At 46.0% G+C, this 19,203-nt stretch overlaps 1 protein-coding gene across 1 annotated transcript in view; it reads left to right on the forward strand.

Annotated features, from left to right (window-relative positions):
* LOC147725140 (chromaffin granule amine transporter-like) overlaps positions 1-19,203 on the forward strand; it is a 353,689-nt gene that overhangs the window by 197,676 nt on the left and 136,810 nt on the right. The window lies entirely within an intron of this gene.

Here is a 19,203-nt window from a genome sequence, read left to right on the forward strand (position 1 = left end):
AAAACACATTTTCATGATGTCATCAATTTTCATTAACATTTAGCAGTACTATGATATAGACCCACTTCTTGCAGAGTTGTTAAGGCAGAGAGGTGAGTAATAAGTACTGTCTTTGTCAGAAACAACCTTTTTGTGGCCTGTTCACCCCCATTTATTATGTGCTGACTGACACTGGTGGTAGCTGACTCTGACTGTGCCCTAGGCTCTGCTAGTCAGGCCCAGGGCCAGATGGGAGGCTTGAAGAAGAAATTCACAGATGTGAGTAGGTGTACTTTATGGGAATAAGCAATACTCTGTGTTTGGTTTAGTTAACTCTTACTGTTCTGCAGGAATTACAGCTATGATGGATAGTGTTGCTTTCTGGGACAAGACTGTGCCACACTTTTGAGTAAGTTGTCATGTTTTGGGGTGTTGCCCTTCTCCTCATTGGACAGGGGTGCTTCCCTGCTTGTCACCAGAGTACCCTGGATAAATATGTGGGAGGTGCAGAGCCCCTCAGTTCTACTGCCTGAAACTACAAGAAGAAGGAATATTGTCCTACTGGAATCCTGAACTGCACCCATGGGCCTGCCTGGTGAAGACTACGCATTCTGCAATATCTGGGACTAGAGTTCTGAGGACTTTGCCTTGCTCCAAGAAGGAGAAAGGAGTGGACTCCCAGCAATTACGGGTTAACAGAGCTTAACTGACCCTTCTCCAGCCAGAGTCCCCCCCTGGAGTGTGTCCAGTGGCGTTTTAAGGGGTTGACCAAGAGCATTGTGAGAATTGAGGTCCAGGCTTGCCAAGGACCGTCTAGGAGATTCTAGACCCTCAGATTTGGATTTTGGACCCTAAGGACCCACTACGAGACCGTCTGGAAGGACCACTACAAGTTTGCGAAAGGTTTTGGAAAAAGCTCCATAAGGGGACGGACACGGCCGCGAGGGCCAAGCTGGCCACCTTTAAACTCAACCCCACCCGGATTCCAGATTTGTTCCACTGAAGAGCTCCAGAAGTCAGACTTCCAGGGTTTGATCATGAGCTTGCAGAAAGTCAAGCCGACTAAACCTCACCGAATCTGGACTGGCAGAGAGCATCAAGGGCACCTGGCAGAAAAAGCTCCAGAAAAGTTTCTAAATGGGAAGGTAACATTTTCACCGAGGCCTCAAGTGTGGAGTATCTGGGTAGGGCTCCATCGCTGTCGGCCTCATAATTTGACTTTGAACCAGTCAGGCACGACCAGATGTCCAGAAGTGGCTCTATTGGTTTCTAAGCACTAGAAAGTGTTTATTCTTTAGAAATCCATATCTTCGGTTCCCTACATTGAATTGTGATAGTTTTGGTGTCATGTTAAAGATGACAACATTCCCTATTTTTACAAAGTGGTGTGGGTTTTGTGTCTCACTTATTTACTGTAATGGTGTTTTTAAAGGCTTTATATTGCTGTCTCCTAAGTTAAGCCTTATTGCTCGCTACCAGCTACCAAGGGTTGAGCAAGGGACTCATTTATAGAGACCCTATGTAGGACCCAGTACCATGCTGGTGGGCTTATTGTTGGTGTTAGATGCCTACCTACCCCTCCCAATAAACCACCTTCCAACAGTATGCATTTATAGATGTTCTAGCTACAGTTTCACACTGTATGTATGGCTAACCCAACTGTGCTCGCCTGCTTTTGCGAGTGCTTGAAAGAGACTTGGGGTACAAAGCCATGCATAAAAAGCTGTCCTGTTTTAGCCTCTCAGGAGGCAAAGAAGTCCAGATCTTTAAGGATTTTGTAGTTTATGTGCAGGTTGCCAACCTAGATTCTTTTTGACTTCTTGTTCTCTAATAACCTGTATTTGCATAGCAGTAGCATCTCTGCCTTAAAAGCTGCATGACAGCAACTCTTATCACTATCTTCCCTTTCATCTCCAACTGTTATTTCACCCATTTGGAACTATTTTAGTCATTTGACAGTATCCCTGCCTGGCGCATGGTCATATTTGGATTACACGCTCTCCTGTGATGAACCTCCTTTTTTGGTGTAAACCACCAAGCACCAGATCGCTTCTCTGGTTGGGATGGGGCAATGTGGCACCCTATATGTTTTATTCTCCCCAAACCCTTTTCTAAAGTAGATAACCTAAGACCTGGTCGCTTACCAGCTTCCTGTGGTTGTTTGCTTCTGAATGGTTCTAAAACCATGTACACACCATGGTTGATTCACAAAGTGCCTTGAGGAGTTGAGTCAGTGTAAACTGTGCGCACTCTATCTCAGACACTTCTTTCCCTCACCAAACTAAAAAGCACTGCGATCTTAGAGAAAATAACATCACCTCTCTTGTCACTCACGCACATCACATCTATTCATAGATAGGCTCATAAACTCTCTTCCATCCACTCACTACACACATTGTGGCCTGCTACCTGTGTGGCCAAGTGCTTCAGGGTCCCACAGAAGAGTATTCAGAGATATGTAAGTGCTACAATATAGTACAACACAATATAATAAAAAATATCCTTTACCATTTATTGTTCTTTTCGCTGCACTTTTCTTTTGCCCTCCTCGTGAACATGGCTACAGGTGAAGAGACAACAGCAATAGACAGATGTTTATAAAGGATCAATACTCACAGCATCTGAGCTCCAGCTATGAGCGAGAGCCATTTTCTTGGCTAGAGTTCCGATGCTCTGGGAGTGTGTTGGCTGGCAGGCTGATTGAGTCCACATTTCACAGGGTTTTTAATTTTACTAGATATGTAGGAGCATATTATCAAGAAACGGTGATAACATTATCATCGCTTTAATGGCAGAAAACTGCAGCTAAAGCGGCGATAATGGGCTAGATAATGGGCTTCTATGGCAATTCTCTACATCATATTATCAAGCCCATTATCCCCGCTTTAGCAGCAGTTTTCTGCCTCAAGCGGAGATAATGTTAACTCCATGCTTGATAATATGCCCCAAAGTCTCCTCTTCTGCCTCAGGCAGACTGCAAAATCCCACAGGATCCCAATGGCTTAGTGGACTGTGGCTGTGGTGATAAAAAAATTTAGAACCTCCTGGACTACCACCCATTCATGGGGTTCCTTTGTAGCACCCTTTAATTGCACACTGCCACTCATTGTACCTTTGGTAGAATCACATTCTCCCTACTCAGTACATACTATGTTTGTGCATGCGGTTGAGGTAGGTGTAGCATAGTTGTTATGTTGACTTACAACATCGATAGTTGATGGAAGGGAAAAGATGTGTAACTAATCAGAGGAGGTGAGTGTTAAACTGTGGAACAATTTGCCAGGTTTTTTATGTTGCTTTTACTTTTGAACTTGCATATATTCTGATTAAACTGAATGATTGTGCCTGAGATTCAATTGTGCTAGCTTCAGTCAAATTCCACTAGGGGAATGGCATTGTATGGATTGCCCTTCAGTACTTCCTTGGATGTTTCTCATAGTGTTCTTTGCTCCATTAAGGCTCTGTTTGATTTTCTTTAAGCACAGTCCTCAAGTCCAGGAGGGCACAAATTGGTTTGGAATTTTTTTTGAATGCTGGGCTTTTTGAAAGGTTTATGTATTATAGTTAGCATTGTTCCAGGGTTAGTGACATCAAGTCTGACTATGCAAACGTGATACTGGATGTAATCTAGGGCATGCTGGGATACGTTTCTGTACTGCATATAAATATCCCAGCTCCCACAAGTCTTTCTGTGTACCTGTACAATTTTTAGTAAGACAGATTTGTTGTTGCTTTAGGTGATGTCTTCTCTTGAAAGGTCATCTAGTGAGTTTGCAGCACTCTAATACTGCATCAGGGATGTTTAGGTCCCACCTCCTAGATAGTGCATGTGTTCTTTGTTGGCTCCCTTGTTACTCTTATTTGCTTGCTGCTTACTTACTAGCTTGTGAAAGCTTCCTTTCCTATCCTTGTGTTTGTCCCTCTGGTGGAGCATGGACACATGAACTGTGTTCTTCCACTGCTGATTTTTCAGGAGCTAGATTTTTCTTTTTGTTTAAGCACTCCACAATAGTCCATGCATTTTCCAACTGTCTAATTAGTGTGCCTCTCTTCCCTTCTGTCTTGACTGTATGCCTCTCCCCTTCCCGCGCCTGTATACGTTACCCCCACCCCATGTTCCACATTGCTCGCTCTTCCGATTAGTTTACTTACCTTCCTGAATCCACCGCGTTGCTTCCCCCGGCTGTGCCCTCTTGTTGCTTCTATCGCCGCCCCCACCTCTGTGTTACTTCTACCTACTTTCCTGGTACTTACCCCCCCTGTCCATCGTGAGTGCATCACTCCCCCTACTCTCCATACTAGTTGCACCCCACACTCCACATTTCAGTCCCGCCTTTGCTCTTGACTTCCAGAGAAGCTGAGGATATTTCAATCTGCTTCAACAGGTTAGAAATGACCTGAACAACCTTTAGATTAAAGAGCTGAGGGACACCTAGTGTAGTTACAGTTTGAAAGGGACACAGTGACACCAAGAGTCTCCAGAACTTCAATCCCTCCTGTGGTGTCGCAGTGGAGGAGGTCACACTAGACGCCTCTCACATGTGACACAAGTTGTGCTCCTACCCTCACAGATACATTGCCCAGTAAGTGCCGCAGACGAGGGAAAGAAGCTGCTCCTTCTTTCAATTCCGCAAGTTTTAGATTTGACTCCAAAGACTCCTTAGTTTTATAACATCTCAATGTGTAGGACACTAGGAGACATCTTTTAGCTGTCTGTAGACAAAAGCCTGACGTGAATCACAGTGCTTTTAGTGAGATGCAAAAAGTGGCCGTGGTGGAAGGGTCTCTAAAAGAAATATGGACTAATTAATTAGGAGTGTGGCTTAAGGAATGTGAACTACTATCCTGTGCTTTACACAGCACTTCCTTAAGAGCACATAAGTGCTACTATGAGAGTTCTGTGCAGTTGTATCCAAGCGTTTCACATAACAACAAATATATGACTAGAACAACCCACACCTATTAACTTTATTAGTGCATGTTAGCAGTTTGATATACATGCATAACAACATTTTGTTGTAAATTATTACAATTGGTAATTACAAGTGGTACATTTGTGATCATCACTATGGGCCCGATTCACAGAACTAACTTAAGACAAAATCCTAAACTTACTTCCATTTTGGTATTCACAGAAGGCACTTACTCATTTCGGTATTCACAGAAGGCACTTACTCATTTCGGTATTCACAGAAGTTAGGAGTCCTAACTTTAGGACTCCTAAATGCCTTCTATGAATACAAAAAGTCTTAAAATTTGGATTTTTCTCAATTAAGTAGCAATAAAGTTAGGACTTCTAACTTTATGGCTCCGAAATGCCTTCTGTGAATACCGAAAGTCTTAAAATTAGGATTTTTCTCAGTTTAGGAATACTAAACTCAGGACTCCTAACTTTAGGACTCCTAAACTGAGAAAAATCCTAACTTTAAGACTTTTGGTATTCACAGAAGGCATTTAGGAGTCCTAAAGTTACGAAGAATAAGTGCCTTCTGTGAATACAAAAATGGTATTAAGTTTAGGATTTTGTCTTAAGTTAGTTCTGTGAATCAGGCCCTATGTGTGCACAGGAGAGAGGCCAAGGATTGACTGAGCAGGGAATCTGAACACTTCTATGGCCACTGACTTTGACTGCCTTCAGCTTCAGCTCCAGAACTCTAAATCATGCACCATTATCAACACACTCCCCATTCCAGAACTCACCCAGACACCTAAGTTAGACTCGGCTCACATGTACCGTACACGCATTGCAAAACCGACTACCTCAGCCTTTTAGAGCCAAAACTTCACAGATTTGCTAATACTTAGCAGAGTAAATTCCAATTACAATCCAAAATTGCACTAAAGCAAAGAGAATGTATTCATGTTAAAGAAACTCAAAGTCCTTAGTTAAATGAAATGTTATGCAATGTATAAACAGTTGGATAGTGCTAAAACCATTGGCAAGGGTTACCCAGAGGAAAGACCTATTGGCTTTGCCTGTGCTTGTACTGAAATAAGAGAGTTTTTTCATCAACCTTCTCCTGTTCTTAAGGTCAGAGTTGTTTCAGGCGCTCTTCTTCCTCAGTTTCGATGTAAATGTTTGAAATAGAGCCCAACAATGTCAAGAAACTCACCCATAGTGAGGAAAAGTAATTCACCCTGCGGTCTCCTCTCTCACAGAACAAGACATCTGCTCGTGGGCCCCAGTCTTCATCTTTTATCCATTATATTTGCAGTAGTTCGTGTGGTTTCCATGGCTGATGCGTGTTTGGCGGTCTATGACCCCAACATTGTGGGTTGCACCTTTTCCTAAGTATGGACAATGCAATGTGCTTATCTGGTAAAAAGCCAATCTGTATGCAAATCTACCTGGCTGCAGCCTCTCTGCAGTCACTGGTATACGTTTCCACCTGCTCCCTTCACCTATTCAAACTAGCCCAATCAGCTGGCACCATGCACTGTTGAACTTGTTCAGGACTTTCTTGGACGGCAGTTATCTTATGCACCTCAAGGTGTGCAATGCTCTTGTCAGGAAAGACTTCCATTCAAAGTAAATAGCGTACTGGAATCATATATTTGTAAAACACTAATCCACCCCAAATACCTATGGAAGTGCACAACCATCACCTCTAACTAATTATGTAAAATGGGAGTACTTGACATATGAAGGAATAAAGTAAGCAAATATGGATATACAGATATTTTATTTCAGTAGTTAACGCAATATCTGTAGCTTTGTTTTGGAGCTCAACCAAGCAAAATGAAACACGCTTTATTAACACACATGCATACACAAACACCATAGGCACAAAGGGCCTCATTTATGAGGCCCCTTGCGCCATTGGAACGTCACTTTTTGTGAAGTTCCGTGGCGCATAAGCCTGCCTGATATTTATCAGGCAGCACTAAGCCACTTTTTTTTAGCTCAATGCTGCCTGATAAATATCAGTCCCTTTAACTCAGTGTTCTGCGTTAAAGGGGCGTGCAATGAGTTTTGCTGGGGGCGTTCCCAGCAACAACCATGGCCTCTTGACACTGCCCAAGATTTACGAGAAATCGTAAAACTAAGGCAGTGCCAAAATCTTACGCCTCCCAAGGGAAGGCGTAAGGGAGGTGCAACAGGGAGAAATATCTTTATTTCTCCTCGTTTTTCCTTTTTCCATGTGTGCTGCATTCTGCAACACACATAGAAAGCGGGCAAGCCTCCTGTGATTATTTTTGTACAGAAAGGTTTCCCTTCCTGTACAAAAATAATCATCCCCGCAACACAGGCACCCTTGCACCATGGTGCAAAGGGGTCTGCGTTGGTGCAGGCAGCCCATTGTGCTCCAGCTCAGGGGAAAGGGAAATGAATGCGCCGCATCTTATAGATACAGTGCATTCCTGCCCTTTTCTTTTGCCTTAGGGAAGCGCAGCAGGAATGCCTGCTGCGCTTCCCTACGGCAAACCTCATAAATGAGGCCCAATATGCGGAGCAGCTCTTTAGGTGTCCCTAGAAAACACAAAGTGCAAACAAACATAGGCCACCTGACAGCAGCTGAGATGCTTTATCAAAACCAGGCCTTTACCTATTGGGAGAAGAACGGGAACAAAAGTGTTTTTTCTGTCTCTGAGACATTGTTCCAGTTTCTTTCTCTTACCCTACCTCCCTTTCTCAAAGAACGGCCTTCAGAAATAGATGCAGCCTCTCTACCTCTCGCTCTATATTTGTCCCTGTCTCTCTCTATCTCTCACTCTATCTTCAGCCTGCAGGGTTTCTTTCACTGCACCGGTGTGCAGGAATCTAGGATCCTTCTGCATGTGTACCCCCACTTCTTGCCTGGTGCTAATGCTGTTTTTTGACTAGTCTGACTGGAATCCTGCTAATGGGGAACCCAGTCTATCTGCTTTCTCCCTAAACAGTTTTGGTATGTACTCAGGTACACCACAGATTGGACACTGGTGTATCCTTGTTATTAATTTATTTTACAGTTTTATGTAGCGTAAACTTGACCCAAATCGGGTATCAGAGCGCTTTATATAGCACCAGTTGCATTTGCATGAGGACACATTCATTTGTTGTTAGCCCCTAGTATATTGTACCCATGTACCCAGGGCATAGGTACCTCAGAGGTTTACCATGGCCTGTAGCATGTATAATGATACCCATGAGATACCATTCAAAATGGAACTTTAGGTCTGCCATTGCAGCCTGTGTCAGTCGTGACTGCACCCCTTACTCAAGATATAGGTTTACTATATCTAAGGGTCAATGCACTTGAAACCTATGTCACCACTGTATTAGGCCTTTACAATCCTGAAGGCAGGGTGCTTGGTCCTAAGTGAGAGGGTGCCCCTGCATGAGCAGACACCCCTGCAGTGTACGGATTCCATTCTCCCGGGTTGTCAGTGAAGCAGCCATATACTAATATAGAGGAGAATTACGCAACCGCGCAAGGACTATCTCTAAAACGGCTACAACCAACCCTATCGTGTTTGGTGTCAAACAGGTTGGAATCATACCTTCACACTGGTAACTGGTGTGGGAGGAATGATTCCACCCACCAGGAAGGCCCTTTCTGGGGCCCTTGATATTCCTGGTTCAATCAATCAATCAATCAATCATAACCATCAGAAGGTTTACAGACCCGCTGTGAGGATCTCGCTACCTTCTTCTCTCAGAAGATCCAGGCCATTTACTCTCAATTTGCGACAAATGGCGATGGCATATTTTCCCCCTCTAGTTCAGACTTAGACTCGCATGTATCATGCTCTCTGGTCTCGTTTCCACTCCTGGACTCCAATGCTTTAGATACTTTGGTCCAGAAGGTCACCTCAGGATCTCCTATTGACCCAGCTCCACCTCAGACCCTAGTGAAAGCAATGGACGCCATTCGCCCATCTTTGCTGGAAGTTTTGAATACCTCCATTACCTCCAAATCTGTCCCGTCTACTTGGAAGTGCGCGCGCGTTAGGGCTTTGTTGAAAAAACCGAACTTGGATTCTAACAACTTATCCAATTTGCGCCCTATCTCGCTGCTTCCGTGGTTGAGTAAGTTGTTGGAGAGACATATCAATAAAACATTAGAGGACTACTTGGAGTTCAACAAACTTCTACAGGCCTCCCAAACAGGGTTCCGTCCTCAACATGGCACTGAGACCGCCCTTCTGGCGGTCACAGAGGCGGCCAGAGCAATAATGGACCAAGGTGGAAAAACTGCTATTATACTGTTGGACCTCAGTGCCGCGTTCGACACTGTTAACCATGCCACCCTTTTACACCGTTTGAAGGGCATGGGGGTGTCGGGCGCGGCCCTGAAATGGCTGACCTCTTTTTTGGAGGAACGCTTTTTCCAAGTATTTGAGGGCGAGGTGGTATCATCTAAGCATCCGCTCAGTTGTGGGGTTCCTCAGGGCTTCTCCCTGAGCCCCACACTGTTTAATGTCTATATGCAGCCTCTAGAGAAGATAGTTCTCCCCTACGGTGTGCGGATTGTCACCTACGCTGACGATACCCAACTTGTGGTCTCTTTGGACCACAAGGATGGTTCGTCTAACACCCTGGGTCCGTGTCTAGAGGCTGTTGCAGAGTGGATGCAACTCTCCTATCTCAAACTCAACGGGGAGAAGACCGAGGTCATGTTACTAGGTAACCCTTCTCCCACCTTCCAGTTGAACTGGCCTTCGTGTCTCGGCACCCCTCCCCTTCCAAAGGACCAGATAAAGAGTTTGGGAATCTGGCTGGACAGAGCTCTGGATTTCTCGGTTCAAGCCACTAAAACAGCCTCTGTATGCGTAGGGCTAATGAAAATGCTCAGGAAAGTGCTCCCCTTACTTCCATTCCAGGCGAGAAGGGTCATGGTACAGGCCCTGATACTTTCCCGCCTGGACTATGGAAACGTTTTATATCTAGGGGCTCCGGCATCGGTGACAAAAAAACTCCAAGTCACTCAAAACTGTGCGGCGCGCCTGCTCTTTAACATCCCTCGCTGGCAGTCAGCGAGAACTGCCCTAAAGGAGCTTCATTGGCTCCCAGTGGCTGCAAGAACATTGTTCAAGGCCATGTGCATTCTGCACAAATCCTTTCATCAAACTGGCCCGGCAGTGCTGCTTTCCCTGGTACCGCCTTATGTGCCGCCTAGAACTCTTCGTTCGGCCTCTCTGCATTTGGCAACCACGGCAAAAATCAAGAAAGCCCGTTGGGGTGGCCGTTCATTTACTTGCTCAGCAGCAAAGGCATGGAATTCCCTGCCTCTGTCCCTTAGACAAAATGATAATCTGATGTCATTTAGGAGAGACTTAAAAACTTACCTGTTCTCAAAGGCGTACTAACTCTGCCCTGCAGTCGAACACAGCAATCAGTCATCAGCGCTGCGAGGCCTCCGGGCAGTTATGCGCTATATAAATGGAATTTTTCATTTCATTTCATTTCATTTCATAACATTTGTATAGCGCACTACTCACCCAGCAGGGTCTCAAGGCGCTTGGGGGAAGGGGTCTGCTATTGCTCGAACAGCCTTGTCTTGAGTTGTCTCCTGAATGCGAGATGGTCCTGGGTCAGCCAAAGATGGATGGGGAGGGAGTTCCATGTCTTGGCCGCCAGGTAGGAGAAAGATCTACCTCCGGCGGTGGCTCTTCGGATGCGTGGTACGGCGGCGAGGGTTGTAGAACGCAGCTGGTGGGTGGGCGTGTAGAAGGTCAAGCGATCGTTGAGGTACTTGGGGCCCATGTCATGGAGAGACTTGTGTGCATGGGTGAGGAGCCTGAACGTGATTCTCTTGTTGACTGGGAGCCAGTGCAGGTCCTTCAGGTGGCCGGAGATTTGGCTGCGTCAGGGGATGTCCAGGATGAGTCGGGCAGAGGCTTTCTGGATGCGTTGGAGTCTTTTCTGTAGCTTGGCTGTGGTTCCGGCGTAGAGGGTGTTTCCGTAGTCCAGTCGGCTGGTGACGAGTGCCTGGGTGACCGTCTTCTTGGTTTCGGTCGGGATCCATCGGAAGATCTTGCGGAACATGCGTAGGGTGTTGAAGCATGATGAGGAGACGGCGTTGACTTGTCTGGTCATCGAGAGGGAGGAGTCCAGGATGACGCCCAGGTTGCATGCGTGGTCTGTTGGCTTGGGAGTGGCGCCCAGGGCGGGGGGCCACCAGGAGTCATCCCAGGCAGAGGGTGATGGTCCCAGGACGAGGACTTCCGTCTTGTCTGAGTTCAGTTTCAGGCGGCTGTTCTTCATCCACTCGGCGACGTCTTTCATCCCTTGGTGTAGGCTCGTTCTGGCGGTCCCGGGGTCTCTGGTGAGGGAGAGGATCAGTTGGGTATCGTCGGCGTGGGAGATGATGTTGAGGTTGTGCTGGCGTGTGATGGCTGGAAGAGGTCTCATGTAGACGTTGAAGAGGGTGGGGCTGAGTGATGATCCTTGCGGTCCGCCGCAGATGACTTCGGTGGCCCGGATCAAAAAGGGGGGAGGCGGACTCTCTGTGTTATTCCGGTGAGGAACAAGATGATCCACTCCAGTGCCGTCTCTTGGATACCGATGTTGCTGAGGCCTTGAACTAGGGTGCGGTGGCAGACAGTATCGAATGCTGCAGAGAGGTCCAGGAGGATGAGGGCCGTTGTTCTCCGTTGTCGATCAGGGTTCTGATGTCGTCGGTGGCTGCGATGAGGGAGGTCTCGGTGCTGTGGTTGGCTCGGAAACCGGACTGCGAGGGGTCGAGGGATCCGTTCGTCTTGAGGAAGGCTGCAAGCTGTCTGTTGACGGTCTTCTGGATCACTTTGGCGGGAAAAGGGGGGAGCGAGATGGGGCGGAAGTTTTTGAGGTCGGTGGGGTCAGCTTTTGGTTTCTTCAGTAGGGCGTTGAGCTCGGCATGCTTCCAGCTCTCCGGGAAGGTGGCGGTGTTGAAGGAGGTGTTGATGACGTCCCGGAGTTTGGGTGCGATGATGGAGTCGGCCGTGTTGAAGACTTGGTGGGGGCAGGGGTCGGTTGGAGATCCGGAGTGGATGGTGTTCATCGTGTGGGCTGTGTCTTCGGTGGATACCGTGGTCCAGGTGTGGAGGGTGGCGGTGGGGGGCGTTGGTTCGACGGTTGGGTGCGTGGATGGTGTGCTGAAGCTGTTGTGGATGTTGGCGATCTCGCGGTGGAAGAACGAGGCGAGAGAGTCGCAGAGGTCTTGTGAAGGAGTGATGTCGTTGTTGACGATGCTGAAGAGTTCCTTGCTGTCGTGGTTGTTGTTGTCCAGTCGTTCCTTCAGTGATTTCTTCTTGGTGGTGCGGATAAGCTGGTGGTGCTTGCGGGTGGCGTGTTTGAGAGCGGTCATGTTGTCTGTGGTCTTACAGCTCCGGACAGCACAAAACGGTTGCTGCTGACCAGAGACTGATTTATGCCCTCCTGTTGCTCAGCCAAGCTCGAGCAGGGGAAGGCAGAACAATAGGCATCCTGTCTCAGTGACCAGCTTCCAGACAGGATTTACTGTATTAGGGCTGGGTGGGTGCGATTGCCAGCACCTGAAAACCTGCAGGAGGGGCACATTTGGTGCCCCTGTGCATAGTCCAGTTCAAACCAGTCCTGGGAGCTGTTGGCTGCCACTCTGGTGTGAAACTGGACAAAGGACATCAAAGTAAACACAACCTGTCCGGACCCTTCACTGGGATGGTCCCATGAATATTTCCAACCGTCACCCGTGGGTACTTAAGGGCTTACTTTGTTGTAGGACCTTAGATTCATTGCGGATAAGATTCAGAATTGAAACCACTGCCCTTCGACCCTCTAGGACTTCGCTGGACTTCGTTTGGGCCTGACTTTGTCTCCCCCTTTCATCAGCTGTATCATCTGTGCCTGTGCATCCTCCAGGGACCTTTCAGGGCCTGTAAAGCATCAAGGACAACCAATGTAATCTCCCTTGTAGTGAAGGTGTACCTCCCCTGCATTCGCAAGCACAGCAATGAAGATGACCAACCTGCAGATCCCGAGCTTCTCTAGACTCTGTGGGCTCTGCAACTCAGGTCATGGTTTCTCTCAGCCACCGAGGCCTGCTCTCCCCTCTGACCAAGTTTGTGGCCAGAATATTAAGTGGGGGCTGCAATAACTGAACCCCTGGGTACCACATCTCCTTTGCAGTTGCATAGGTCTGATGACATCTTTGCAAGAAGATCTCCAGGCTCCCAGTAGCCCCACCCACAAGCACCTCCTGTGACCACAATCTTTGGCCACACCACATAGTGTGCATCAAGACTACCTCTTTTGGTGAGCTGCCCGAGGTCCTTTCGCGACGCCAGGGCTGTTGGCCTGCAGGTCCATTTGAGGGTCACCTTTGCTTTCCTTGGGCCCTCCTGATTGCTCGGGCCTTCCCTTACTCCCTTGCAAGTGGTGAGTCTCCTGAACCTTGCTGGTCCGAACCGTACACTTTCCTGACTTCCTGCGTGGGTTGCTTTTGCCAAGGCTTGAGGGTGTCCTGCCAGACACCGACTGCTCAGCTCTTGACATCCTTCTTCGCACAAATTGTTTTCCACACCTGGTCATCCTCAGCATCGCCTGGTCCCTGCAGCTGCAGAGTCAAGGTCATCGACATCCATACTGAAGCACCCAACATCGGTGGGATTTCGTCTACTGAGCCTCTGGTCACTCTCCTGTCCCCTTTGCTTTCAGGTCCTCTTCATCAAGAATCCACATTTGATTCATTCCGACACTGTCTCCTCTTCCAGCAGTGGCACTTTCCCTAAAGTCCTCCTTTGGGTTTGACTACGGTTTCCAGTGCCACTTCACACCAATGCACCAGGCTTCCCTGTGATAGGTAACTTGGATACCATGGTATCCATGGGTGGAGTGTCTCTCCAACCTTCTGTCTTCAACTGGGTTTCTTCAAGGTCCACTGGGAAGTGTCCTTAGTCTTTAAAATTGCAACCGCGACATGCACATTGACGTGTATGGAGCACGCGGTCATGTTAACAAAATGCACATGTACTCCGTCGGGTCCGTGTCTACTCTACTTGGGTGGTTCCTTGGGGTCCCCTCAATTCTACGTCCTTTCGAAATTGTCCTGACTCGATTTGTTGTACTTATACCACTGTCTTAGTATATGGCTTGGTCCCCCCTGGGGCCTGCTGTGTATTAATGCTACTTTCTGTGATTTCTTTGCTAAAGTATTGTGTGCTTTGTGTCTGTCTCCATGTGGGAGATACTGTAATGTACTAGATAGTGTTATATAATAAATACATATATTTATAACTATTGTTTTGTTCCCTTTTCAATTAATCTATAATACAAGATTATAGTCTGGTAAAACCAGCTGCTTTATACTCCTTCAAGTCTGAAGGCTGCTCTCCACAGCTACCGTTTGAATAGCTTCCTAAGGTTGTCTAAGACCTGCTAAATCACCATAAGGGTTGTCTGGAATGGTGCAAGGTGCCCACTTACATTGGTGCACAACATATACCAGGCCAGCCTCTCACACAGTGTCAGTGGTGACAGGCAGCAGAGAGATACAGACTGGCTGTCATTCTCTGTTCTAAAAACAGTTAAAGCGAGAGGGAGCAGGAGAAGGTAGTCTTAGATGGGCCATGTCCTCTGACAAGGGCAGCTGGCAGCTGGTAGCTATATGAGGTGGAGTAGCAGGTATTGTCCATTATCTGAAGAGACTCAGGGGCCCTGCGCTCCTAGCAGTCATCTGCACTTAAAGGGTTTGCCCTCTGCATTGACGTTTCTTACTGCGGAGTTCCCGCCACACAAACACGTGACTACGGGGCCTCCGCCACAAGTGCGGAGGCCCATTGTGAATTTCATTGCACGCACTGCATCAACATGTGCTTCTTTTCTTTTTTGTTTCCTTTTTCTACAGAGTCACTCATTAGGTTACTACACCAAGAGGGGTGCTTATAATTCACAGCCCCTTCACACATTAGTAGCAGGTCCATTTTTCTGACACTAGGTGCTGGGAAGTGGACCTCTAGGTAATAACCTCCCTTTTGGTCCTGAAGAATGCTGCATACCCTTCGGGGACACTTTAGCAGAAACATGTCGACCCTTTATAACACGGTGAAGGGACATTAATGTCCCATATTGTAGTGTAGTTCCTAGTTTCCCACTAGGCCCTGCGCATTGGAATAACATAAACAGTAGTATCGACGTGGAACTGCTTATATTCCAGGCCTCCACTGACTATGCTAAACTTAATTGGGTTGTGTTACCAACTAGCTCAGAGGTCACTGGAAACTTTCTTCTCTGCATAGGAAGTGATCAGCTTCCTTGGCACAGACAAGAAGGGATTCAGTTTTCCAACAACCGTGCAACATGACAACTTTGCTCCTCAGATCAAGAGTCGATCTCTAGGGTCGTGTGAAACAATAGACATAAATTTCACTCAGTCAGTCTGATGCAGTTTACTTTCACAATATGTAGAGAATAGAGAGACGGGCGTGTATCAATAAAGGTTAACATTTATTGAACAGTCTTTCTTCTCGTACAAGAGAAATGTATTGCCACAATTGCAATAACTGTTATTATGAAAAGTACGTACAGTAAGATAAGAATAGCGAAATAGAACTGTAAAAGCATTGATATGGTTTCTTAGCCATACAATGGTTTAAAAGTAATAAAACATATATACAGTCATATATACATTAGGCTAACATATTCAACTGGTGCTTCTAACTAAGCCTACCCCAGTGTGCCTGACCTAGGCCTAACACGTGAGAAGGGGAGTAAGTAGCTTAAGTTAAGTTGGTTTTGCCAAGGTTTGTTTCAAGAATTCTCTTCTAAGGGTTTAGTCAACACCATACCTCTGAATAGAATGATGGAGGATTGGTATCTCCTTCAGGGGTCTCTCTCGATATCCCAGTCACCTGCGAGGGTAAACTGGAAGCGCCGGGACTGGATTTCTCTGCACGAGAAAGGCAGCGGCTTCTCTCAGCGCGTCTGGAGGAAGGAGGGGTGACAGCGTCCGCGGGCAGCTGGGCTGGATGTCTTCGCAGAGGACGGCTGCACGGCTCCTCAAGCGTACTGCACCATAGTTCGCGCTGTAGCGGCGATAATGGTAATCAGTAGCTTCACCACCACAGGATAGCAGGCTGCAGCGACAGGCAACGCTCAACAGCAGTTAGCTTCGCTCTCACAGCTCACAGCTTCGTATTGCTTAAGGCAACGTTGGTAATATTTATACCTGACAGGTGCCGGGTTTGACGCAAGTTTGCTGGACATAAGACGTCAATTAAAGATGTCACTAGGAAGTGGCAGCTATCAGTTGCTCATTAGAGTTCTATTACTAATCAAAACATAGCAAGCGGGGATTTCCAGGTTTGCTAAGTTTTTATCTTGTTGAAGAACTCGGAGTGTTATCTAGGAATATCAGATAGTGACTGCTGCTCTGTCATTGCACTAATTGGTCGCAAAGGAAGTAGCAGAGAGTCATGCTGGAATGTGGCTCTGTGGCTCTGCTCGTGTGAGGCCAGAGATGACTTTTCAGAAAATCGTACTTGAACGGTTATGCCAATATAGGGAACAAAGGGCTTTATAGCCGAATAGGGGCATAAGGTCACAGTATCGATCAGGAACCTAGATAAGCACATGACACCCACTCCATGAATTCATGTCCATCAAAATTACTAAAACTAAGCAATTAGATGTATGTGTAACATTGCCCACCCCAAAATACATAAATGCATTCGAAATAGGCGTACTTGTAATACATGGAATTTAGGTACTGTACGTTTTTTTTTTTTTTTTAAAAACATAGTAATCATTCAAAAATTATTGCATATGAAATCAATGAACGATTATGCATAAAGAATTACACATGAAGTATCTCTGACAGAAGAAATGCGAGATAAATCATCACATAAAAATGCATTGTAATAACATGTGTGCTAGAGGCTGGTGTTATGTTGTTATGTCTCTAGATGTGTTTAGAAATAGAAGTGTGAAGCTTCTGTTCTCTAAGAATAGTTTTTACGTTAAGCAAAGAATTGTACGTGCCAAAAAGAGAGGGTCAATATTTTTTAAAAAAATTGTCCAATTCAAAGAAAAATCAGTTTTACCAAAGCTCCTGGCAGTTTTATGTTGATCAAAACTGAAGGCCGAATCCAGAGTTCATGGGAACGCTGTGTGTCGGAAAGCTTCTCAAAAGTTATTGTTTCTCTATGGGTGAGAACATCGTATCAGACAGGCTCGCAAAGAATTGGTCTACAAAATCAGGTGATAGTTCAACCAAATTAGATAGCGCTGAAACTTGGCAGGTGTGAGAATGATTGCTGTCATCGAATGCAGGATCAGCAATGCTCACAGAACGTTGTACCTGGATGATGTTGCTTTTGTCACTCGCTCCACTGTTACCACTTGGCTGTAGTACAGGAGTCTCCACGAATGCCGTCATCAGGATTGGTAGCCGCTGGGGACAACACAATGCGTGAGCCGTTATTGGACTTAGCAAAGTATCGACGTCCATTGGTACTGCTGATGGAAGTGAAAGACAGATGTCCAACACGCATTCCTCGCCGCAAAGCATACACCGTAGCACAGGTAAAATGCAATTTTGCCATATTGGTCTGAATGAAAGGAACCAGGTCATGTTTAGATCTCTCAGCCTGGCCAATCCGAGGACGTTAGTTATCCTGTCCCTGTAGCGCATTGCTAGGATTGTTTCTTCCATTCCCATGGGAGCTATGTCTGAGCCGAGGCTTGCCATAACGTAGCAGGAGGGTCAAAAATAGAATCCCTGCGATGAGTCCAAAAAATAGTGGAATACCACCAAAGATGGAGTGCACAAAATTAGGAAAGATTCCCAAAATTGCCTGGAAGGGTGTTAGCAGTCCCGTAAAGACTGTCTTAAATATGCCTGGGATGCTTGTAGCACTAGACATGTTAAGGAGTTGGCTAAACATTTCTACGAAATGCACGGGGCAATTTGTTGATAAAAGGTCATGGACCTCAGTAGCCGTCCTTGCGACTAGAAGATCATACGTCTCTTTAGATGACGTTATAGGCACTGTTGTCTGTAAAAGCACAGATTTCATTTTGCTTAATGTATCAATTCGTATAGAATAGAGATTCAGACGAGGCCAGAGGGGAGTCACTGTGTCTGGAGGCCCGCTCGGGAACAATGCTTGCATACAGCATTTGACCATGGACGTTACTTCTACTAGATAACTTAGTCCGGGCGTGAGGCCACAGCACCTGTGATCCGTTCTTAGAATGTAACTCCCGTTTGCGAGTTGCATAAAGAAGGGCTCTATCTGAGTTGCAGGTGTGACTAGCTGGTGGCATGAAAGGTTGTTTGAATTTCCATCACATGCTCCGTGTAAATTAATACCCTGACACAAAAGTATACCGCTTAGTGAATGTTTACAGTTCTCACCACTAAGAAATACATTTTTGTCGCTGTCACTATAGCAAGAATGAGTGTATGGTAATTTCCATATGGATTTTACATATCCCTTACCCAATTGTTCATACTGGCCAGCAGGTATGTATTCAAGGCACTTTTTAAAGCGGAAAGTTGTTATCGGAATTGTGATGATCCCGTGTATTATCCATTCAATGACAGGGCTCTCTGACATTGTCAATGATAATCTCTCGAGTTTCTCGATGCTCAAAATTGTATAGTCTGCTCCTTTCTGTGCCAAACTGATCTGTTTATCAGTAAGGTTAAAAATGGAAAATAATGACGTTGTGTTGATTAAACGCCAAGGCACATAGCCTGAACGAAGATTTTGCAGCGTCCAGCCTAATTCTATAATAGAGCGCAATTGAGACTGGCCATGTTGTAACATTAGCAAATCTCTGTCTATCACATCAAAGGCAGATGATACAATATTGTCCAAAAAAAATATTCTCGAAGACAGAGTCATTAACCCATTGTCTACCACAGAAAGTGATTTTTCCAAATTAATACGATCAATTTCTCGTATTTTTTCAGCAGTTTCAATTTGCTTTACTTTCCAAGCCTCGTTGTAAGCAGCATAGATACTGGTCGCTATGAAACGCTTTTGACGCTGTTTGCGTGGTCCAAGAATGAAATCGCGCAAATCAGCACCATCTTTTAACAAAGACAAGTGTTGCTTAATTTCAGCCAGTGTGGATGAAGTTAGCCATTCTAGGCAGAGTTTACCTACACTGTATGTTGTTATTATTCCTGGATGTTGTCTCTGGGAATATCTTGAGTCTAATCTGGTCATTTTTAAACCCTGTGTTTTATTCAGGAATCTATCTTGACAGCTATTTGTGTCTGTAGGCCAGATTAACCACTTTTTCCAATCAGGATGTGTTCTGTTGAAATGTAAAAT

This window comes from Lissotriton vulgaris, chromosome 4_1 (genome assembly GCF_964263255.1).
Source record: "Lissotriton vulgaris chromosome 4_1, aLisVul1.2, whole genome shotgun sequence".
In the NCBI taxonomy this organism is placed as follows: domain Eukaryota; kingdom Metazoa; phylum Chordata; class Amphibia; order Caudata; family Salamandridae; genus Lissotriton; species Lissotriton vulgaris.